Raw genomic sequence first — 25106 nt, 5'->3', positions numbered from 1 at the left:
AATATCATGGAGGAATGTGTTAGGTTCTGGGCAAGGATCTTAAACGGACAGTTTTGGAACAAGCATAGGGGCCCAGGCCCACAGCCGGTGGCCAACGGTGGCTACACACTATAGCTGCAACCAGCCTTCATCCTCCAAGTCCTCCTTGGAATTTGGGTGAAACTACTTATATCTTAATCTAGGCAGCTGGAGGAGGGGGAGGGGGAGAGACAGGGGCAGGGGCAGGAGAAGGAGAAGGAGAAAAGAGAAAAGAAAAGAGAAGAGAAGAAAAAAGAAAAGAAAAGAAAAAGAATTTGATAGAAATACTTTCCATCTCAAATTTTGAGATCCTGGCACGAATGATGTAATCTAGGTACCCAACGACCTATACTTGTTCCAAAATCGTGCCGTTAAGATCCTTGCCCAGAACCTAACACGTTCTTCCATGATGTTATTAACAACTCTAATTTAATCCAAAAATGGTGATTCCATATGGTTCAAACACATAGTATCAGAGGCCAGCCAAGGAATGAATTGTCATTTGCAGTATCTCTTGTAGCAGAAAATGTATCCATGCTGGTTCTAGAAATGTAGCTCCATCCTATGCACACACTTCCCCCAGGACTCCTGGACCCCCAAAGGCAGCCTATAAGCCATCACCTAGCAACTGGACATTTCACCTGGGCACTCAGGAGGTACAGACCTACCAATCATTGGAGTGAAGGTGCCCAGGCCAAGGGGCTGTACAAGGGCAGAGAGGAAGCCACCATCCTGAACACATCACAGACTGCCCATCTGTGCCCTTCAAGTGACCTCTAAAGTGTGGTATCAATCTCCACTGAACCTTTGCTCTTATTCCCACAACACTTGGATTCTTTCTTTACAGGGACTCATGTGAAAACTCTTTTTTTTTTAATTATTATTATTTTTGAGACAGGGTCTCACTCTATCGCCCAGGCTGGAGTTCAGTAGTACAATGTTGGCTCACTGTAACCTCTGCCTCTCCGGCTCAAGCAATCCTCCCACCTCAGCCTCCCAAGTAACTGGGACCACAGGCGTGCGCCACCACACCCAGCTAATTTTTGTTTTCGTTGTAGAGACAGGGTTTTGCCATGTTGCCCAGGCTGGTCTCAAACTTCCAGGCTCAAGTGATCCGCCTGCGTCAGCCTCCCAAAGTGCTGGGAGTACAGGCCTGAACCACAGTGCCTGGCCAAAAACCCTTTATAAGCACTCTCTTTTATTTTTCTCTCAAGTATGACTCTTAGGGCCTCACCAAAATACAATTTCACAAAATAATGTCACATTATTTGGGGGAGGGGAGAGGCCACCAAATTTCATCTCGAAGCCTCTTCCCTCATTTCCAAGGAAAGAGGCATTTTTGGAATAGGTAAGGCTGCAACATTTGGTTTAGCTTTGCCCTCCTGAGCCACCTACCTCCAGAGGCACGTGGGGGTCTCTTTCTTTGCCAACTGCACCAATTCCTCCACAGGACCGTGCAGTAGCTGAATAACAACCCCCGAAGATGCCCACATCCTAATATCTGTAACCTACAAATATGTTACCTTCTACAGCAAAGGAGACTTTGCAGATGCGATCAAGTGAAGGATATTTAGATAGAGGAGATGATCTTGGATTATCCGGGGGGGGCCTGATGCAATCACAGGGGTCCTTACAACAGGGGCAAAGGAGAGGACAGAGTCAGGCAGAAGAAGGAGATGTAACAGAAGCATGATGCAGAGTGATGTGAGGAAGAGGCCATCAACCCAGAAATGTGGGTGCCTCCAGAACCTAGACCATGCAAGGAAATGGGTTCCTCCTGGAACCCGCTATAAGAACCCAGTCCTGCCAACACCCTGGCTGTAGCCTAGTGAAACTGATTTCAGACTTCTAGGCTATAGCTACAAGGCAATCAGTTTGCAGTTTTTTGCAACTTTTTTTTTAAGAAAAATGAAAGCTGATTTTTATTTTATCAACAGCCATTCTTTAGACATGAACATGCATATGTAATATTCTACGCACACACCGCAGTTTTGAACATTAGTTAATAAAGTTTCAACACATTACATCCTTACAAAAAAACATGAAAATGCAAACTTAAGTCTGTGTTGTTTTACACCAACAAGTTTGCGGTAATTTCTTTTTTTTTTTTTTTTTGAGACAGTCTCGCTCTGTCACCAGGCTGGAGTGCAGTGGCGCGATCTCAACTCACTGCAACCTCCAACTCCCTGCTTCAAGCGATTCTCCTGCCTCAGCCTCCCGAGTAGCTGGGATTACAGACATGCACCACCACGCCCGGCTAATTTTTGTATTTTTAGTAGAGACAGGGTTTCACCATGTTGGCCAGGCTGGTCTCGATCTCCTGACCTCATGATCCTCCTGCCTCGGCCTCCCAAAGCGTTGGGATTACAGGCATGAGCCACCGTGTCCGGCCTTTGTGGTAATTTCTTATAGCATCAAGAGGAAACTAGTATAGCCATCTGGAGAAAGGGGGACAGAACCACTGGATACACAGAAGCAGGGGTGTCCCTGAAGGATTCACCCTACCATTGGGGTTCACACTACCCTCCTTCTCCAGACCCTAGGGACCAGCTGAAACCTCTCTTTCTCTATCACCAAAAATCAGGACCAAAGGCCTCAGATGCTGTAAGCAAGAGCTGTGTCTTTTTTTTTTTTTTTTTTTGGAGACAGGGTCTCACTCTGTCTCTCAAGCTGGAGTGCAGTGGCACCATCTCAACTTACTGCACCCTCCACCTCCAGGGCTCAAGTGATCCTCCCACCTCAGCCTCCTGAGTAGCTGGGACTACAAGCGCATACCACCGTGCATAGCTAGCTTTTGTATTTCTTGCAGAGACAGGGTTTTGCTGTGTTGCCCAGCTTGGTCTCTAACTCCTGGCTTCAAGTGATCCACCCACTTCAGCCTCCAAAAGTGCTGGGATTACAGGTGTGAGCCACCACACCAGCCACAAGGGCTATGTCTTAGGAGAAGTGTTCAGTGGAGTATCTTAGCATTAGACAGAAAAAACCTCCCATCCTGGCCCACCGCATTTGAGATTCATAAATATCCAAATTAACCAAGGAAACAATAGAAAAACAGTAGTTCAACAAAGAGTTTGTGTGTGCTACATGTTTATTTTATCTAATAGGAGACACTGAGCTAGAAACACTGACATTCAAGAAGAATCCCTGGATCCACAGTTCCTTTTATCAACTGACAGAAGCCAGGCTGAGCCAACCTTACCCAATATATTCCACAGGTGGGCCCGCCTAATGCCTCGCTGTGATGCCAGGCAGCCAGCCTGAAGAACTGGAAAGCCAGGGCCCGTGCACGCTGGGCTCCTGAAGACAAAGAAAACAGAATGGCTCGGGAAGGCCGTGGCACCCTGCCCGCCTCCGTGGTAGCCTGGGGCCACTGGATCTTGCCATCTCCGCAGCACCTGAGAGGTGTGAGCCAGGCAGCCAACCACATCAGAAGCTGGCTGCCGGCTGCTCCAATTGCACAACACCTCCGGAGGAGCCAGCTTTCCAGGACTGGGTTTTACACACCATATGGGCACTGGCCATGTTGACCCAGTCAAGGCATGGCACCTTGAAGAATGGCCCTGGCCCACGCAAAGACTGGCCATATGGACAGAAGGCATCCTGCCACAGAGCGATTTCTGAATCACCTCTATGCAAAAAATAGTCTTTTCTCTTATGCAAAGGAGATCCCATCACCACCATCTCATTTCTATCCCAGGCTACTCCAGTTCTCTTTCAATCACAAGCCAGACTACCCATCCACTTAACTCTCTAGGCTCAGATATGACTTAATTCTCCCAATTCCCCCACTCCTACATGTTTGTTGCCACTTTCCCATTTTGTGTTAACAATTAACCTGAAGTATTATGTTACAATTAACATGAATTGTGTTTTGGTTTTTAAGGTTGGAGTAACTAGGATTACTCAATAGGATTTAAATGTTCAATTTTAGTGCACATGTACAAGGCGCTACTTTGTACATGACAAGATGAAGTGGTTTAAAAAAAAAAAAAACATAACCACCTTTCACAAAGGGTTCTCATTCAGCCTCCTGCTTGCGAAAGATATGATTTTGAATAGTGAAAGTCCCAAGAAGGGTAATTCGAGCAAAACTGGTTTCTAGTTTGCCTTGATTCAAAGTCTTTATGCTACTTGACCCATTTTTCTTTCCTCTTGCTTTTCCTGATGCCTCTCAAAATAATAATAAACGAACCCCAGAAATAGAATCCTGTCTTCCTTAGATGTCACCATATGACTAATTTATGGCCTTTGTTTAAAGCCCTTACACCAGAGTTGACTCCAGTAATTTCCTCCTCTTCTATTTGAATGTCCATTTACAGCCTCTCTGTAACCTCTGGGTGAACTGAGAATGTTCTCTGTGCCTCTCATGATGTGGATTCGCACCCCCGTGACAGCAGAGTGGCTCCGAGCAGAATCTCCCCATTACAGCCGAAGCCCACTGGGACCCTACCCAAGTTCACGTGTATACCCCAAGAGAGTTTGCTGAACACTCCTTATGCCTTAATGCAGCTTTGAAAGAAAAAAAAAAAAAAGACAAAGGGGGCTGGGCGCAGTGGTCCATGCCTGTAATCCCAGCACTTTGGGAGGCCAAGGCGGAAGGTTCACTTGAGCCCAAGATTTCAAGACCAGACTACGTAACATGGCAAGACCTCACCTCTACAAAAATAAAAATAAATTAGCCCAGTGTGGTGGCATGTGCCTGTGGTTCCAGCTGCTTGGGGGTGCTAAGGCAGGAAGATCACCTCCCTCAGCCTTGGGAGGTTGAGGCTGCATGGAGCTGTGATTATGCCACTGCACTCCAGACTGAGCAACAGTGCAAGACTCCCATTTAAAAAAAAAAAAAAAAAAAAAAAAGGCAAAAAGATACCAAAGGCTGAGTGGGCAATTTGCATGTGTTCCCAAGACGTGATGGGAATTTTCTACGTTTGGATCCAGGGGAGTGGGGTCTTATTTTTGCTTTCATTCAGGGCAGTGGGTCCCAAAAAATATCCCCTGTTGGCCTTAGGGGGAAGAATACTTGAAAGGTATATCTGAAAATGCTCCAAGTTTTTTTCCTGCCCCACTTTCCAATGGTTCCCTTCGCCAAGTCATGAAAACTCTGCCAACACTGTTCTCTCTCCAGCACTCACCTGGGCTCCCCACCAATGTCTTGGCTGCCGTCAGGACTAAATAATGCCTTCTCTTCTTCCCCTCCACCCACCCCTCTCTGGTCTTTAGCACAACCTATCAGCTGACTTCTCCATCTCCAGGGAGCTAGACCACATAGTCCTCCACCAAGAGCTTTGCTAGCTTAGCACCCCACAGATAGAGCCTGTCCAGAGAATTGTCCAACCATCCATTAAAATATCCAAGTGGCCCCAGTGTGCCAGGGACTGCTCTCTCTGGACTAGGGCTAGGGGTAAGCAGCAAACCAAACAGGCTAAGACCTCTGCCACCTGTACACAGCCCATGCCTACTGTCTGACCCATCCCTACCTCTGCAGATGCTCCTTAATTCCCCCACTTTTACTCTCTCCTCTTCAGAAAAGGATTTCCTCCTTTTGGATGAAAATTTGATTTTTTGATGAAGTGGGACCTATGTTTTCTCAGTTTTTATCTTCTTTTTTTTTTTTTTTTTTTTTTTTTGAGACAGGGTCTTGCTCTGTCACCCAGGCTAGAGTCCAGTGGCACGATCATGGCTCACTGCAGCCTTGACTTCCCAGGCTCCAGCAATCCTCCTGCCTCAGCCTCTTGAGTAGCTGGGACTACAGGCATGTGCCACCACGCCCGGCTAATTTTGCTTGATTTTTTTTATAGAGACAGGGTCTCACTATGTTGCCCAGGCTGGTCTCGAACTCCTGGGCTCAAGCAATCCTCCTGCCTTGGCCTCCCAAAGTGCTATGCCTGGCCATGGTTTTGATCTTATAAATTAACTCTAAGGCCGGCTGCAGTGGTTCATGCCTGTCATCCCAACACTTTGGGAGGCCGAGGTGGGTAAATCATGAGGTCAAGAGATCGAGACCATCCTGGCCAACATGGTGAAACCCCGTCTCTACTAAAACTACAAAAAATTAGCTGGGCATTAGCCTGTAGTCCCAGCTTCTTGGGAGGCTGAGGCAGGAGGATCGCTTGAACCCAGGAGGCAGAGGCTGCAGTGAGCCAAAAATCACACCACTGTACTCCAGCCTGGCAACAGAGCGAGACTCCATCTCAAAAATAAAATTAAATTAAATAATAAATGGTAAGAATTTTCTTTAATTGGCATTTTGGGGGGATTCACCCCAGGCTTGGCTGTGTTATCATACTCTCTTCACTCTGGGAATCTGAACTGTCTCCCTGAACGACTGAAGCTAGCCTCTGTATAGTCTAAATGCTAAAACTGGCTGTCAGTTTCCTCAATGCTCGCCACCGTGATTTTATTCGGAAAGCTACAGCTCTTCTCATTCAAAGGTTACCCTCCCTCCTAACCAACCCAGAAAGAACTCACTACCCGGCTCTGCCTGCACCCTAGTGTTGGGGCTCAAGCTTCTGGTTCCGCTAAGACCCTGACCTCGCTTCTAAGGACACACACCTCAGAGGCCCGGCGCTCCGCTGTATCACACACTCATTGTCACATCCCTCGATGCATCATTCCCAGAGTCCTCAAGGCTGTCGCTGGATGAAAGAATAAAACAGCAAAACATCCGGCACCTTTTCATCCTGCCTCAAGTCAAAAGAGTTGGGATTAAAGCCACTTGTGACTTTCAAAAGCTATCACTACGAGGCAAGGACCAGGTGGCCAGTTCGTTTCAGAAAGTGGTCTGATGGTGTTGAAATTGCCAGCTGCCAGTGGACGTGAGCCTCACTCCCACTTCATAGTCTCAGGAAGGTGGCCCTCAGGCATGATGCCAAGCCCCAGAAGGGCCTCCGAATCCTCCATCAGCGTGTGTGTGTGTGTGTGTGTGTGTGTGTGCACGCGTGCACCTGAGTGCACATGGGCTGCCTGGTTTACAGGCCACCACAACCCTTCCACCAAGTCTGAACACACACACACGTCCTTGCCAAGGTGCCCACTGGAAACTCCTGCCTGGACCCCTGCAGCCCTCCCAGCCACACTGCGGCATCGAGGGAACAGCACTTTGCCTCCCCAAACCTGCCCTGGCAACTGGGTGACCCCACTCTGCTATCCACACCTTCACCCTGAGATGCATAGACTGTGCTCTAAAGGGCATGAACCTGGAGACTGTGAGTCATCACGATGCATAGGAAGCAACGCCTCAGCCCAAACCCTGAGCCCGTTCCTAGAGAGCCTTCTCCGCTCTCTCACCCCTCATCCCACGTAGAGCAATCAGGGCTCACCCACCCCCTTCCCTTTCTCTATGGCCTCTTCAAGATCTCCTCATCCATCTGCCCACAACTGGAACTGTTTATTTGTTTAGCCCACTGGTAAGAAAAATGAGAGAGCGGGCTGGCATTCCTGGCTGGGCATAAACACGTATTTAAAAAATGTCTGTTCCAACTCTGCCTGGGTCCCGTACTGAGCCCTTTAACCTCCCGCAAGGGCCATGCGGACATTCCATGGGAACTATCACCATTCGTTATCATTGCTGAAAGACAAAATCCACTGTACCCTGCAACATCTCACACAGATCCTTCACATTCTTGGTTTGAGAGCTGAGTATGCAAGAGAAAGGAAGCACCATGACTGTGGGAAAGGCCACTGTCACCAGGACAAGAGGCACCAGCAAGAGCCCTGCATCAATTACTCTATGGAGGCACCGGGAGGCCTGATTTTAATTTTTTAAAAAATACATTTAATGAACCACATATGAAAACTTTACACTGGCAGAACACTCCCTTAGTGATCATGAACAAATTTCTGATCAGATCAAACAGCGAACTGCCCAAGGAAACCACAAAGAGGGCCAATGTTGCTATTACTCTATCAAAAAGTAAAGACATAATTCTGATTTCTCACAAGAAATTTCCCAACAAAAGGTCTCTGTCTTAGATTCTGAAAGAAAAACATCCCCCACACAGAGTGTAAGGGCCAAGAATGGCCTCACCATATGGGACAGCTTCTGAAATACACAGAACACGGGCAACGTGGGACCCATGGGACAAACCACTGTGTAGCCAGCTGCCCCGGCCAGCCCCGTGGTGTTGACTTTGGCAGTGCTTGTCGACCATGACTCAGCAATAAAGTCATCGAAACTGAAATCAAGTGGAACTGATCAGTTCAGACCTCCAATGTTGAGTTTGACTCAACAATTCTTCAATGCCCCGTGTCTTCCTGACATTCTCCATTTAAATATTTACTGGTTTAAGAGTAAAGTCAGGGCCGGCACGGTGGCTCACACTTGTAATCCCAGCACTTTGGGAGGCCGAGGCGGGCGGATCACAAGGTCAGGAGATTGAGACCACGGTGAAACCCTGTCTCTACTAAAAATACAAAAAAATTAGCCGGGCGTGGTGGCGGGCACCTGTAGTCCCAGCTACTCGGACAGGCTGAGGCAGGCGAATGGCGTGAACCTGGGAGGCGGAGCTTGCAGTGAGCCAAGATTGCGCCACTGCACTCCAGCCTGGGAGACAGAGCGAGACTCCATCTCAAAAAAAAAAAAAAAAAAAAAAGAGTAAAGTCAGGGAGGCACAGGCATGGTTGCTGGACCTTTTCTGTCTTATCCTATTTAAATCTGGCCAAACTGGGTAAAACGTTATGCAGCAGGATGTCTTCCTATATAATCCACTTCATCCCACCCCCACAAATACTCTTCCATAGGGGTTCAAATGCAGATCTGAACCAACTGCTCGGTGATCCCCCAAAGACATTTAGTCTCTGTGCTTTTCTCATCTACAAAATGAGATGTGACCCCACTCTGCATACTGTATAGAGCAGCTGCAAGGATTAGTTGAAAGGGTATAGGTCCAAGGACTTTGAAAAATGAAGCTCCTTAAATTATTTTCCTGATGTCCTCAGACAGACTTGGCACCTTACCCTTTCACTCATAATTAAATATTTGAGCAGCTAACTCAGAGGCCTAATTGTGATGCTAAGTAGACATATAGTGGCTCAATGAAAGGAAAGACTGAAGGGGTTTAGAGCAGCAAGGAAAGACAATCGAGGAAATGGGGCTTGAGGTTCTGGGACGAGGGCCTGCTGAGGTGGCCAGCCCAGCCAAGGCCACAGAGATACAGCCCTTCCAATCACTCAAGTTAAAAATCTTGCAGTCACCCTTGACTCTATTTCCTGTCTTGTCCCATATCTTCCTTCAAAATCTACCCAGCGGATAAGCACTCGGAGCAGATCGAATAGCATCCCTCCTACAACTCATGTCTACCCAGAGCCTCAGAACACGGCCTTATTTGGAAATAGAGTTTTTGAAGTACTTTATAACTAAATTGAGCTCAGACTAGATCGGGGTAGACCTTAAATCAAAGACTGGGCTGGGTGTGGTGGCTCACACCTATAATACCATCACTTTGGGAGGCCGACTGTGTCCACCGAACCTGCCAACTATTGCCCACCCCCTGCCCTTGTCCTGCCTCCTCTCCACAGCACTTAACATCATCCAAAATACTATAATGCACTTACTAATGATGTCCAGTGAGGGAGATGAGGCAGTATAAGCTCCAAGCAGACAAGCATTTCTCTCTTTTTTTGCCCCCACTGGTGTATCACCAGCACCAACAACAGTGCCTGGCACACATGGGACTCTCAAACAAAAGGTCAAGGGCAGCCCTGGGAAGCCCCAACGCTGGAAGCTCTAGCTGGGAAAGCCAGGCTGGGAGCTCCCTGAGTCCGGCCTGCAAGCCAGGCAGGCAGATGGTGGAAGGCATGAAGGAGAGGAGCCACTGCAGGCCCCTGGTCAGCGGAACAAGAAGAATACGGAGCCAGGAGTTTGAGGGCAGCACCACTGACATTCAGGCTGTGTAATTCTTTGTTGGGGATGGGGGTGGCTGTCCTGGGCGTCGCAGGATGTTTAGGAACATCCCTGGCCTCTACACTGGATGCCAGTAGCATCCTCTCCCCAAGGTGTGACAACCAAGAATGTCTCCAGACTGCCAAATCTTGGGGGGAGGTAGCAAAATCACCCCCTATGGAGAACCGCTGAAATTGAGTTTCAGTCCGATGACGACTGATCAATGCCATGATCCGAGACAGCACAGGGCCAAGCAGGTAACACACATGAGCGAAGTCGGCTGGGAAACAGGACGTGGTAGGGTAAGAGCTGGTAAGCAACAGTGAGCCCTGGCAACTTGTGGATGTTCCTTCCACAAGGGGCAGTCACCACCCTGTTTTAGCCAGGTTTTGCCCTGAAGACCCGAAATGGCCAAGTCCCTCGATTTTTTTTCAAGAGAAGGTTTTAATACTGATTTTTCTGTGAAATGTGCCCATGTTTAAAATATAGTATGTGGCCAGGTGCAGTGGCTCACGCCTGTAATCCCGGCACTCTGGGAGGCCGAGGCAGGCAGATCACTTGAGGTCAGGAGTTCGAGGCCAATCTGGCAAAACCCCGTCTCTACTAAAAATAAAAAATTAGCCTGGCGTGGTGGCCCATGCCTGTGATTCCAGCTACTCGGGAGGCTGAGGCAGGAGAATCGCTTGAACCTGGGAGGCAGAGGCTGCAGTGAGCTGAGATCGCACTACTGCATTCCAGCCTGGCGACAGGGCGAGACTCTGTCTCAAGAATAAATAAATAAATTAAATTAAATATAGTATTTGCTGAACAAAACACATCTACAGGCTAGGTTTTGCCTACAAGCTAAGACTGTGCAACCTCTGCACAGCGACTGCCTGGAGGTGGAAGGCGCTGGAGGGAAACCCCCCTTAGGAGCCTGTTGTCATCTAGACACAAGGGGCCTAGAGAAGGCCTGTGAGGGTAAGGGGCCGGCGGGGGGGGAAAGGCTGGATCCCAGAAACTCTAAAGGTGAATAAGATAAGCACAGCAAGACAAGTGTGCACATTGTAAATATAAGCCACGAGGGCCAAAGCAACAGCCAATGCCCCCGGCTCCCTCCCATGATGAGCTACAGGCAGCGCTGTGCTTATGCAGGTCACACACCTAGGAGCCGGAGGACCCCAATGCATCCTTCAGGTCGGTCCCTCTGCTTTATAGAAAACCAGTGCTCAGAAAAGGGTTAAAGTGAGTATTCTGAAGACGGCTGGAATCAGAGCTCAAATCCATAACCTCAAATGCTTCATGTCATCTTGCCACCACCTACGCCAATCCTTGAGCCTAGAGTAACGAAGAGAAAGGCTGCAACGACCACACACACCACAACGTCAGCCCAAAGGCCATGTGGCTCCATCTATAGCAACAAAATGCAAGGGAGCTCCAAGGGACACTTCCGTTTCAGGACAGGCTTACGCAGAGGACACCAGCTCCTCCTGCCCTATCTGTAGACTGGGTAGAAGGGCTTCTTTTGAGTGCTCTGTCTTCCCAGAGAAGGACGTCCTGGAAACAAGGCACGTGCAGTATTGTCATTAAACAACATGCACATCCCAGTGGCGCTAAATAAACAGCAGACGCAGTGGCTGCCTCATCCACTTGCTCCATAGTCTGCATCCAATCAAGGTCACTGGAGACAAGGTAAAGTCCACAGAGCCCCCTAATCTCACATCCACACAGCTTTGCTCTTCCTGAAAGAAATGAAATAGCTGGAGTGTTTTGGCAGAGAAACGAAGAGGCAGGTGAGCAAGGGGAGATGGGGGAAGGGAGGAGTGAAAGAAGAGAAGAGGCAGCCCCATCTCCCAGCTGGAGAGAAACTTCCAGATGGGAGGCAGCAGACGCCACTGAATTGATAGGCCAGTCTCCACCAAGCCTCATTATGCCCCGCAGGCAAAGTCTCCACTCCCCTTCCTTCCCCCAGCCACAGGCAGGAGGCACCACCCATGGAGACCGAGTTTGAGATCATGCACCATTGACCACCCAAGCCCAATACTTCCTGTCCCTGATCTCCAAGTGGTAGCTGCAAATAAGCCCACGTGAGTTACACCGAAAGAATCGGGGCACTGGTTCTCAAGGCCTGGGAATGCAATGATAAAACGAAATCTCACCAGCACTCAGTAAAGCCAGATCCAATGGCAGCCTTGGGCTGGCCACCCCTAAACCGCCATCTGTCAGTCAGGTTCCGCCTCCCAGAAGTGGGTTACCCTGATGGGTGGGCTGATTATTCTAGAAGACTCCAGGGTCTGAAAGTATCTCAACAGCTTGGCTATGTAGAAACACAGTCAATCAAGCAGCCAGACACTTTGCAGAGAGACTCCACTCCACGAAGAATTATAGGAGGACCAGAGGGTCTGGCTGTGCCGGATCCCACAGCTCTGTGGCTACATGTCCCCCAGAAGGTGGGCCTGGGAAGGCCCTGCACCTTGTATGGGAGGCTCTCTACTCCCCAACACAATACCCCTCGGCCTTGACTGCCCCTTAGACACCGCCTGCCTCCTAGAAACGAGACATTCCTCAGCCCTCTCCCACATATGATCTCCGCATGTATCCATTATAAGGAGCTAACTTTTTAATGGAAAGGAGAAAGTTCCCACATGCAGAAAACTTACACCCCCGGGGGAACGAAGGGAGGGTCATTTAGCACTTGTTGAAAGAAGATGAGTATGAGAGCAATTGGGAGGAGAAGAAAATGTCATGTCAGCTATGAAAGTCAAACGGACAACATTCTCCTCCCCACAATGACCACCCTGCCCCAAGTCCTTCCCAATGCGGCAGCAGCCACCAGCCCATGCAGGACTCACACATGGGCAGACACCCAAGGTAAGAGAGGGGGCCCGGGAAGGGGAGGGACACCATGGTGGTTTGCAGAGCTCCACCTCTGGGAATGGATTTGATGTCAAGTGTCAGCAAGTAAATTGCTATTGGCTTCTCAATAAGCAGCAGCAGTGAGTTAAGTGTTTCCCCGTACTGTGGAGGCCCTCACGGACTCGATACAGCAGTATTGACAGCACAATCACACAGTAATCCAGGGTCCTCTAATGCCTACACTTCCTCAATGAAAATACACTTTCCACTTGGACATCAGCCCATTAGCTTTGGGCTGGAATCTCTGGCCTCCTTATCCCTCCCCCAGGCACCCCTGGGCTGCAGGCCTGGCATCTGGCCCCCTGACGCCCCAGCCAACATGAACATCCCAGCCAGGGTATTGTCAGGGCCCAACCGAAAAAGATAAACAGTCAGAGACCTACAGGAAAAGGCCTGCTCTCCCTGTCTATAAATCACTGGTGGGAAGGAAAGAAAAGTGATCCAACTCTTTCAGGATAAAAATCACAGCAGTCGCTGAGGAAAATTGATGTTCCCTTGCAAAGCGAAAGATGTTCGCTCCAGGAAGATGCATGCCTTTGACTTTTCAGACAGACTGAGACTCAAACTTCACCCAATGTGACACAGGATTGAGACAAGTTATGCGACCTCCACAAAGCTCAACCTGTCATGCCAGATTCGATGCTTCCCAAAAGGAACATACCCATGTCTTGGCAGTCTCCGATAGGCTGACATAGTAGAGGGTCTGCTGGGCATAGTGGCTCACGCTTGTAATCCGAGCACTTAGGGAAGCAGAGGTGGCTGGATCACGTAAGGTCAGAAGTTCGAGAATAGCCTGGCCAACATGGCAAAATCCCATTTCTACAAAAAATAAAAAAAATAAAAAAATAGCCAGGAGTGGTGGCAGGCGCCTGTAGTCCCAGCGAATTGGGAGGGAGGCTGAGGCAGGAGAACTGCTTGAACCCACAAGGCGGAGGTTGCAGTGAGCCGAGAGCACATCACTGCACTCCAGGCTGGGGGACAGAGCAAGACTCTGTCTCAAAAACAAAAACAAAAAGGCCAGGCATACTGGCTCACACCTGTAATCCCAACACTTTGGGAGGCCAAGGCGGGTGGATCACCTGAGGTCAGGAGTTCGAGACCAGCCTGACCAACATGGTGAAACCCTGTCGCTACTAAATACAAAAAATTAGCTAGGCATGGTGGCAGGCACCTGTGATCCCAGCTACTTGGAAGGCTGAGGCAGGAGAACTGCTTGAACCCGGGAGGTGGAGGTTGCAGTGAGCCGAGATCGCACTCCAGCCCGGCAACAAGGGCAAAACTCTATCTCAAAAAAAAAAAAAAAAAAAAAAAAAAACACACACACATAGTAAAGGGTCTGCTCATTTAATAGTAAACACTTTGCAAATGCAAGATACGTTTCAAAACCATTTCTCATCCATTTTTATTTGACTCCCAGCACACCCTGGAATTGCTGGGGGAGAAGATTTTATTCCAGAGACCAGTGAAACACAGGTAAGGGAGAACTAAAGTGACTTACCCAAGGTCACACAGCTAGTTAGCAGTAGATTTGGAGCGACAGCCTAGACTAGGGTTGGCAAACTTTTCCCATAAAGAGCCACGTAACTATTTCAGGCCTTGCAGGCCACACATTCTCACTGCAACTACTCAACTACACATGATAGCATGAAAGTGGTCACAGACAAAACACAAACAAGCAAGTGCGGCTGTTTGCCAATGAACATTTAGGAACACAAATATAAATGTCACATATCGTCAGATGTCCCATAATCATATTCATCTTTTGATTCTCCGCCGGCCATTTACAAATGTAAAAGTCATTCTTGGTTGGCAGGCCACGCCAAAATGTGTTGGGTCGGAACTGGCCTGCAGACTACAGTTTGCCAACCCCAGATTGCTGGGACACTTCTCAATATCTACTAATAGAATACCACAAAGCCAAAAAAAGACAAACCGTGAGCATTTCCAGGCTTATTACAATTTTAACTCTCCAGTCCAGTCAAAATTGCTTGCCTAGCAAACACCAAACGTAACCCAGGCTCCAGGTATCTGACAGCAATACAGCTTGCACATGCAGGCGGGGTGTTCAAACTTCTCTAGAAAACAATGCCTTTTTATGGGAATTTTTGCACAAAATTTCAAGTTAAGAAACTTTCCATAAATACACAACGCATGCTCTAGCCACAGCTGGTTTCATATGCTAACTGCAGAAGGCATTTCCGAAAGCAGCACGTGAAGAGTTCTCCTTAAATACAGCGCTGGGGAGAGTGACACCCTCTATCCTCCCCACTGCCCCCAACACCAAGAAGGAATTCGAGTCTGTGTTCAGTAAGAAGAAATCTGGCCAGAAAGGGGTTAATGCCCTTCCAGGATGGGATCTGATAAATGGCTGTGCAGAAAGCAGGTTCCCTCACTTTGAGATATGATGTCACTAACCTTTATTGATCCACTATCAGAGAACTTTGCTTATCTCTCTCCTGTGATATACTGCCCCTCCTGTGCTCAACTAGTGTTTAATACACTGCCGGGTGCCTCGCACTCCTCATCGCTCAGCACTGCAGAGAGAGGCTGCCACGGGGACCATATTTTACAGAGCCAGGCCTTGCCAGCACGGACACCTCCCAGAGTCAAGGGGAGCCAGCACCCACCTCCCACCTCCTCCCAGGCCGCCAGGTCCCAGCTGCACCTAGACAGCGGGTCACGGCAGGACAGGATGGGACATGGCCCCTCTGGGACCCTGCGGCTTCTCCTTTTTTGGGGGATGTGGGGACAGAGCTTCAGTCCGAAGATTCCCCTTTTTTCCACCATGAAGACAACCGTCAGCCATGTTCATGTGGGAAAACATAAGCACCTCAGAGTCAGACCTCCTATTTAGAGAAATGAGCTTCCTGTTTTTCCCTTTCCAAGGTCTCAAGACCTCAGTCCACCAGGAGGTGGAAAACACCATCCATCAAGGTGCCGGACAGTTGTTCGGGAGGAGTCCTGCCAGGAAGAAAGCCAGAGAACATGCCCAGGTGTGGCCAGGCTGCCTCAGATCCCAAAGGAGAGCAGGGCTCCAGAGCCCGGAGCAGTGTGACGCTGGGGCTGCCACACACCAGGTTTGGGGTTGCTCGCTCCTCCTGCCAACCCACAGGCGAAGGATCCATCAGGCACAGCCTTGGCCACACCCAAGGGTGGGGAGAGCCCCAAAGCACCAACAGACAGGGGACGATTGTTAGAGCTCAAGACACAGAACTCCATCTCCAATAACCTCAACCGCTTGGAGGGATTCTCAAGCTCTGCCAAGACCCCCGCTGGTGGCTCTCCAAGGAGCCCACGGTACAGGCTTTGCTTCTCCAGGCCCATCCCTGGCAACGGGGGCAGTGGGCCGCCCAGAAAAAGTGAGCGGGGGGCACTCCCACAGCCCCGGGGCACCCAAAATTTGCCTAATTGAACATTAACAAGTTGCTACAATAAAGTTCCTCTGTTGTGAGCAGGGAAATCTTTTCGGCAACAACAACAGAAGTCTTGTTACAAACTGCTCTGAAAGCCAGGCTTCAGCCTCGACAGGTGTGAACAAGATTTCAACACCTCCTACAATACAATGCAATCCAAACAAAGGGGAAAGTCAATCCCAGCCTCCTGAGGTTTCTCCTTGTCTAACATCTTCTTCACTCACTCAGCCCAGAGGAGCCAAGTGCACCTTCCTCAAGCCCAGCAGCAGAGCAGACCTCACCAAAGCCGGACCCTCTCCACTGCCTCAACACGGGGCCATCTCGGCTGCCCGAGGGCAGTTCTGAAAGCCTCTGCTAGGAACAGGAGTCCTTTCAATGGCTCCCACCTGCTCCTGGGACCCCGAGGCCCCTTCTATCACCTCCCAAACACAGCTAGCATCGATGAACCACACTGGCGTGTTTCCCACATTTCCTCAGCCGGGTTCGCCATCACCTTCGGCCCCTTGAGAGGTAAGGAGAGTGAGAAAGAGGAAAATGAGAAACGCTCCTTGGTCACAGGGTCCATGCTGCTCCTTCTACTAAAGGGGACACAAGAGCCTCCTAACGCTTCCTTCCCTGGAATGCTGGAGAAGAGCTGAGACCTCAGGACTGGATATTTTATTTAAAAAAAAATTTGTGAGTGACGCCACAGGTAGAAACACACGAGAAGTGTGTGTTGGACAAGGGAAGGAATTATCCCTCCCATTGATTTTTCGCTCTGGAGTATTAGAGAGAAAACAGCATTTATCTGGAGATTTCTTCCCAAAGCCAACCACATAAACGGGACTTGAAAAGAGCTTATCGGACAAACGATTTGCTCACAAGGCCATCGCCCAAGTGGGAATCCCGGCAGGGAATTCGATCAGCCCCACTGTTCCTGCATGGACATCTTTAGGTGGCTGTTGTCATTACTCAACTTCATGCCAACGACAGAGAGGCTGGCCTGGGAAGTGGCAGACGGGAGACACTGGCAAAAGTTACAATGGACAAAAAATGAGTTCTTTCTCTGTCATTTCTCTGCTCCAATAAGGAGAATGCAAAATGTCAACAAAACAAATTCCAAAAAAAGCAGCATGCACATAAACACACTCAAATCCTTCCTGATGTATCTTGGGACTCCTCTTTGATCCTCTCCTTTTCCACAAACTCTTAGGCATGTTTTGTTTTAATAAGTGATAAATACTAATAACCCAACATCTAATCCAAACCCCCATTCTCCTCCCAGGACAAAGGAAAGGCTATTCACAGATTTTTTAAAAGTGGAAGACAGCTATAAAATATGCCAGGATAATCCCCAAGACCGGCTACTCTCAACTGTCTCTACCTCCAATCTTGGAGCCCACCCAAGGGCAAGAGTGGCCCGGAGACTTGCTATAAAATGTATGTGACCACAATGGAATTGCCTTGCCAGACATTTTTACTAATGAATCTCGTAGCATGGAGACAGATCCCATATAAGGAGTTAAGCAGGTTCATTCTCCTCCACGCTGCCCCTTCACCTACCAGATAAGCAAGGCAAGTGCCCCCAGTTCCATGGAAGGAGAGCAGCCTGCCCGCGACAACCACAAAAAGGTTAGAAGGCTCAATTCCCCTTTCCAGGTAGCTGGGAGGATGTAATTGGTGAGGCAGGAGATTAGAAATATCGGCAGCCTCTAAGTAAGACTTTAATTTACTGGCAGATCAATAGAGCCGGGGTTATATTGGCAAAGTGTCTACAGCTCTATTGACTCACGCAATGCCTCTTATCAATTTATCAGAAATCTGGAAGTCAGAAGATATTGTTTGAAGGGAAAAGAGAAAAAAAAGAAGAAGAAGAAAAAACAGGAGGCGTGAGTCCAGAGCCAGAGCAGTTAGAAGCTGGGGTCCCCAATGACCAACTTGCTACCAAGAGTTCCATACCAATGTGTCTCCTGCAAAGAAGGCTAATATGATACATTCGGAGTTAACCTGCCTCCCTTGCACGCCCCTCTCAGCCTTCTCAGGGATTCCATTTTCCATAAACCTTGTATCCTGGGGAGGGGGTGAATCCTACTGAAGCTGGTTTGGGATTTTTGTTTTGTGTTGTGTCTTAGCAAGGAGCAATTCCTTCCTTAGGTTCAGCCATACTCGTCCAAGTTACAGAGTTACTTGTCCACCCCTTGTGTGGTTTCCTGCTACCTCTCCATTCTACCACAGCCAGAATTCCTAGCCTTGGCTTCTTTCTTACCAATCCATAAAAAGATTTCTTTTTAGGTAAATAGGATATTTATCTCAGCATCCCAATACTCCCAAGAGGTCACAAAGATCTATCAGACTAACAATGGCACTTGGTCTCAAGAAGCGTAAAGAAAACAAACTCAAGTTCTATAAATCATCACAAATGTTTTCACAAATAATTAATCTTCGTTTGAAAAGGTTTTGAAATATCCCAGGTAGCCGACCAAAAAAGTCCAGGGCGGAAAGTAAACATTCACACTTCACCAAACCCAAATGTTCACACCAGCGAAGGAAGGAAGGACGCAGGAAAACACGAAGTTCCCGAGTGTTTCTAGCCAGTAACTCTAGGGGGCAGGTCGGGGAAGAAAGAGAGGGTTTGGAGCATTCCAGGTATCAGGAGGCCAAAGGGAAAAGCGATTTTCCTTGGTTTAGAGGAACCACAACCTGCTTTTGATGATCCATTTTGGTCCCTGCCTCATACAACAAATTTCTGCTTAATTGCTGTTTTGCATTTCATGGAGACATCGAGTAAACAGTACTTAAGTGTTTCCAGACAAAAACAATAACTCACTAATGACTAAGGCACTGCTAATTAAAATGCCCCCATGATGGCGTGACTGGACTCAGAGCCACCAGAGCAAACAGAACGAGCTGGGCCTTGAATGCATGAACCAGAACGCGGGTGTGCAGGGCAGAAGATCCTCTGCTCCTTCCTCTGCAGGTCACCACGGGCCCTCTGGCTGAAAAGAAGGGCCATTGTGACCCTTGCTAGAACGAGAGGGCAGAGGTGTGGAGAGAATGGGAGGAGTTAGAGTGGGGAAGGGGCGTGAGGGCACTGAGATTTCAGAGGGAAGGCAGCACCCCAATAGAATGCACATTCTAGAACCTTATGAGAGTAAGTGGCCTGGCATTGCCTCAAAACTTTATGAGCTCCTGACAGCCCTTAAAGAAAAAAAAAAAAAAAATGTGTCCACTCTAGTAGGGAGAAAATAAGAAGATGTGTTAAAACTGGCCAAATAGGCTGGGCGCAGTGGCTCACGCATGTAATTGCAGCACTTTGGGATGCCGAGGAGGCAGGGAGATCCTGTCCTACAAAAAATTAAAAAATTAGCCAGACGTGGTGATGCATGCCTACAGTCCGAGCTACTCAGGTTGCGGGGCTGAGGTGGGAGGATCGCTTGAGCCCAGGAGATGGAGGTTGTGGTGAACCATGATTGTATCACTACACTCTAGCCTGGGCGACTGAGCAAGACCCTGTCTCAAAAAACACAAACAAAAGCAAAACAAAAAACAAAAACAAAAACCTGGCTAAAGACCCTTTCCTAGTGACCACAGTCATACAAGGCATCCATTCCTAACTACCCTTTTAAAAAGAAAATTCAGAAAGAACAACAAAAAAAAAAAAACAGAGGTATGCTTGACCACCTGCCCAGTGCTAAAGGATTTCTTCAACGCCATAGTCAGACTTCACGAGCACATGCGACAAAGTAACAGGAACCTAGAAAACTTCTCTTCGTCCCCAAAAAGAGATCAAAATAACTAGCCTTCCCCAGAGCGGGCAGCTTTCCTCTTCCGTGCTCTTCAACTTTTAGTCCTACAGATGGGGGCCTCCCAACATCACTTTTTAAAGCTCAGCATTTAAAAAAACAACAGGAAAAAAAAAAGAGGCATCCCAGAGTCCACACACTTGCAAAGGACTTTCTCTTCCTCCTCCTCCCCCCAGCAGGTTAAAGACCTGCTAGTTAGCAACGAGAGGGGGTGGAGGACAGTCACTGGAACCACAGGGGCCTAATACCCATTTGTATTCACACTCAGACCCTTTAAGCACATGAAACCGGAGAGGTTGAACTGTTTACATTCACCTAATGCTCCAGTAAACAAATCAGAGCCCCAGTGGACGGGGTTCCAGACAGGGCTGCGGCCAGACCCCACTGGGTGCCGGCAGCAGGAGTAGGACGGGGAAGGAAGAAGGTAGATGTGTGGAAAACAGAAGCCAGGCTCTCATCCCAACCCACCCGAGTTTCTCCCCAAGCCTGGACCCTCCTTGACCCCACGTGACAGGGGAGCAGCCCTTCTAGGCCTGAGCGCCACCACCCTCCATGGACAAGTAACCTCAGCTACCAGACACCTCCTTACCCCCTACCCCCAGTACCCTGGAGCCCTGCCAGCACCCCCACATAACCCACCAATGCCCTGGAGAGGAGGACAGTAGAGGAACGGCCTTGCCAAGCACCTGGAGAAAAAGGAGTTAAATGCCCAGTGTCTGACTGAGGGAGAAACTTCCCCTCCCTTCCAGGAGCCTCCGAGGGTTCGTCCTCAACAACTATTGTTATTCAAGAACTGCGTCTTAGCTGAGCAGCCCCCCTGCCGCCCCCCAGCACTGGGTCTTGACAGAAGTGAAGCGGGGCTGCCTGGTGTCCCAGCACAGGGCCTGATCATATCCTCTAAAACGTGAACAGTTTCAACTTGACTGCGGGGTGGGGGGAAGGGGGCAGGCGGGGGGTTGGGGGACTGGCACTCCTTTTAAATGCAGATTTGAACTTTTCACCCGGGGTCAGACAGCTGCGATGCTCTGTCCCCAGCAGAGGCCAGCGCCGGGGCCCCTTCCACCTCACACTTTCACAGTTTTTTTCCTGCCTGCCAGGAGGCCAGCCTGTTAAAGGAATTCGATACCTCCCTCCCTCCAAACCCAAATCCACACCCACTTCTCAGCTTACCAGGGGCACAAATCCCACTGGCATCCTAGAGGAGACCCTCAAATCGTAGGAGGCTGGCTGGGTGCTCTGGGAACAGCAATGGCAAAGGAAAATTGTTCTTGTCACATGTATTGACCAAGGAACGCTAAGATCAACAGTGAGAAGACTCCAGGACTTCCCAGCCGCTCTGAAAGCATCTGAAAGCAGCATCTTCTCTAGGGTACATTTCACAGTGGCGCTTTCTGCTAGAAGCCCGCAGACAGTTCTCCTTGCTATTTCACTGAGAAGAGCTGTAATGGTAGCAAGGCTGAAATCATTTAGCTTTGAAAAGAAGTCACTTCTGGGTGAACAAGAAAAACTGTAACAAACTTTAAAAAAAAAAAAAGTCTAGGATGGGACTTCTTGCCTCCCTTGCACCCCTGATTCTCATGGGCAAGGTTGTTTCTGATTTTTTCATATCACCCTCTGTCCCTCCATTTCTCCTCCCCCAATGAGAGATGCCCACTGGTCCTCAACTAGGGAAGGAGGTTTCCATTCCGTGGCATCAAGACAAGGCAAGAAAGCAGAAATCCAAATAAACACTAAGAGAAGAAGGGGAGGGGAAGTTTCTTGCTGGGATCGGTGACCCTCCCAACAGTGGCAGCTCCTACAACTCTCATCTTGGGCGGCACTAGAGCCTCCAAGAGAAAGTCCCCTCCAAGCAATGCACCACACACACAGAGTCCCTGGACTAGCCAACCTGGAAGCCTGTGTGTGTGGTTCTAGAAATGACTGTGAAGTCAGGAAAACCACACCAATTACCTACAGGTAAAAGGTTCTAGATTCACGCCTTCCTCCTGCCACAAACTAGCAACCCACCATGGAGAGGGTGAAACGAGGCTTTCTACAGGCTCCCTGCAGCCCTGTCTGTGATTTCAGTAACATACGTGAAGCAGTCTGTTGTAACAAACACACTAGCACTCACAGGAATGAATGAGAGTGGGGCTGTCCCCCGAGGAGGTGGCCCATACCTTGCTGCCACTGCTGGTCTTCTGCCTCTGGGAAGGTTTTCACAGTCAGGTGAGCACCTCCACCTGTACGCCAGGAAGCAGTTTACAGAACACTGGCACCCCAATGTCACAGTTCTATCTCCTAACAATCCCATGAGCATGTCGGGGGAGCCAGGCATTTCTGACCAAACCCGCTGTGTGCAGACTGAGCCTGCACCCCTGTTCCCCAGTAAATGCAAGCAGCTGGTCACAGGGGTGACGGCTGGCTCGGCTCCATCAACAGAATGTCTCAGAAGATCACAGGGCAGCAATCTTTTATTCCAGAGCTGCACCATCCACTAAGGTAGCCACAAACCCCTTGTCACTACCGAGCCTGTGACATGTGGCTTGTCTGGATAGAGATGTGCCGAAGGTAAAAGAAATACAGGACTCCAAAGATTTGGTACAAAAAAAAAGGAATGTAAAATATCTCATTAACAGTTTTATTAATATTGATTACCTGTGGAAATGATAACCTTTTGGATATACTGGGCTAAATGTATTTATGAAAATTAATTCCACCTGTTTCTCATTGTTTAATGTGACTAATAGAAAATCTAAAATTACCTCTGTGGCTTACACTGTATTTCTACTGGATGGTCCTCTTTCAGAACCTCTGCCTGTCTTTCAACTTCAGATTCAGGAAGGATTCTAAGTGTTCTTGGATATGACTGAGACAGACTTCTCTTGTCTGTCTTGAACATCTCCCTAAAGCTACAATGTACTGGCTCCCAAGTGATACTTTAAAATGGGCTGAACAATCTTAGTATCCAACAACTCACTGCCAAACTCAAGTATAAACTAAGAAAAAAGGCAGGATCAGATGTGCACCCAGAAGCTAGACCAGCTCAGTGGGGTGGTACGCCTCTTCCAAAATTTTATCAATGACTTCTGGGACCCACAGCGTGCTTTTAAAAAATAATAATAGGCCAGGCGCTGTGGCTCACACCTGTAATCCTAGCACTTTGGGAGGCCGAGGCAGGTGGATCACTTGAGCTCAGGAGTTTGAGACTAGCCTGGCCAACATGGCAAAACCCCGTCTCTACTAAAAATTAAAAAAAAAAAAATTAGCCAGGCATAGTGGCCTACGCTACTCTGGAGGCTGAGGCAGGAGGACTGCTTGAACCCAGGAGGAGGAAGGTGCAGTGAGCCGAGATTGTGCCACTGGACCCCAGCCTGGGAGACAGAGTGAGACCCTGTCTCAAAAACAAAATACAAATAAGTCATTTATTGTGGTTTAATACCAGGACTACCCACGAGGCTTGTCCAAAAGTAAGCCGTCTCCTACTCCAGCTTGATTTCTTACTATCAAGAGAAGACTTCTCGCTTTTAACTGCCCTTCTGTAAAATATGCCCAGCAGGAGCCTGGTGTCCACCTTCTCCCCCACCCCATAAACACACACCACACAGCACATGCGTGCGCGCACACAGACTCTCTCTCTCTCTCTCTCTCTCTAAGTGGGGAGGGCTGGGGGAGGAAGGTGCAGGCAGCACAGATGTGGCCTCTTTCCTATTAGAAAGTCCCTATTCTGCCACTAGGGATCACAAGGCCAGTCTCATTTCTCTATGTAAATGAACTTTTTAGCCACCTCCTCAAAGAAGAAAAGCTGCACAGATGCGGAAGGCCGATCCAGAGGCACACAATTACAGCCATTTGCATTCCTCCAGCAGCCGGATTAGCACAGGAATGTGCTCTGCAGCTTTGTGGGGGGAAAAGGAGTTTAGGAAGAAAGGGATGGGTGGGGGGGGATGTATTTCTCCCTGGTCTGTCCATCCAAAGCTCTATGATATACTTCCACTTCCGTGAGAGTCAGAAAGTGGAAATAACTCCTGCTCAGCTTCTAAAGAGGGGGAGGTTGAAAAGGCCCAGGGAGGGGGAGGGAGGTGGAGGTAGAGGATAGAGGAAGAGGAGGGGGAGAGGGGCCAGCAGGAGAGAGGGAGGAGAGGGACTGGGTGTATTAGGGGAACTGCCCCTCCTGGCGCTTTGATCCCCTCGGTCGGTCGCTAGGAGAAACCAACTTTTCTCCTTGGGTTAATCAAAACCAAATTACTCAGGAATGTGGCAGGACAGGTCTGAACTTCCAGGTCCCTTTGTCTTTGAGGATTTAAAATGAAAAAAATAAAATTGTTAAAGCAGATGGCCGTGGCCTACTGAAGAGGTGAAGCGAAGAGTCTGAGGGAAGTCAGACCACATCTCTCACCCCCGAAAAAAACACACCCGCAAACTTCCTATGCCAATTTATCGTGAGAGAAGTTATTTTTGTAGACTACATCCAAAAATCAGAAGAACTGTCCATTTCATCCTCACTGCCGCGCAAATAAAAGACCCTCACCCCACCCTCCCATCAACTATACCTTGTCAAAGCACAAATAAAAGAGAATGCCAGATTTAGGATACACCCGTATATCACAACCCGACTATTAAAAGCAGAGTCCAAACTAGCTCAAGAACATACGTTTTCCAAACACAAAGTTTGGGAGTATTTTTCAGTGTAAAGTTCTTCCTTAGGAATACTGGGGTAAGGAGGTATTCAAATATCCGGTTGCTATTCAAATGCATCCATGAAATTTCATCGTTACTGTAAAATTCTGCATCTCTTTAAGTTCTAAGAAAAGCGGTTTTTAGGGAATGACTCAGAGGAGAGATGAAATGTCCCACTGAGTGACATAAGATCCCACTGCTCATCTGTCGTCTAGAAAAAGCAAGGAACCTGCCACCCAGGGCTGTTCTGTTTACTAGGAAAGTCTGCTGGGTGTGCTGGCCAGCCCGGCGACAGTTTCAATAAGTCAAGAGGCAACAGGAAAAAGCTGACCTCAGAGATGAAAGAAACCTGGGGCTTGGAGCTATATTAAGGCCTCCACACCTCCTCCCTGGCTCACAGCTCTGGCAAGCTTGTGGCACTGTACAAGATGTGGGCCTGCACTTCAGGCTCCTGGAAACTCT

This window comes from Hylobates moloch, unplaced genomic scaffold, assembly GCF_009828535.3.
Source record: "Hylobates moloch isolate HMO894 unplaced genomic scaffold, HMol_V3 SCAFFOLD_6, whole genome shotgun sequence".
Classification (NCBI taxonomy): Eukaryota; Metazoa; Chordata; class Mammalia; order Primates; family Hylobatidae; genus Hylobates; species Hylobates moloch.
The sequence above is the reverse complement of the archived record's forward strand: the minus strand, read 5'-3'. Positions refer to the sequence as shown.